Below are 472 nucleotides of genomic sequence, written 5' to 3'. Positions count from 1 at the left end.
GGGGGGGGGGAGGATTTATTTGACAGGATTTGCCCAGTATTTTCAGGCAAAATGTTCCCAATGTATGATGTGACATTTTCTGGGAGGCCACATTGAATTATTTTTCACCTTTGGATGAATCCCTGTGAGAATGGTTTGACACTTGCTATCCATGGTGCTGAAACTTTGTATAAACACACATAAAGAATGCTGGCAGCATGTCATAATTTAAATTTTTTGTGGGTCATATTTGGATGGATACCAAATATGGGCAGTAATGTCATGACATCATTGCCCATATTTGAACTCATACCAAATATAGATAAAAACAGACAGGAAACTCTTCCCCCAGAACTCCTTACACTGAAAACCATACCCAGCGGGGGGAAATTCCTTATTGTCCAGATAGTATTAGAGGAGGGGGGAGGACTTGTGTTCCTCTTTTCTCTGACCTGCCAACAATAGAATCGATGCCACAGGACCCTTGAAAGGT

This window comes from Nanorana parkeri, unplaced genomic scaffold (assembly GCF_000935625.1).
Source record: "Nanorana parkeri isolate BGI_ZX_2015 unplaced genomic scaffold, ASM93562v1 scaffold90, whole genome shotgun sequence".
Lineage (NCBI taxonomy): Eukaryota > Metazoa > Chordata > Amphibia > Anura > Dicroglossidae > Nanorana > Nanorana parkeri.
This window is presented reverse-complemented; position numbering follows the sequence as displayed.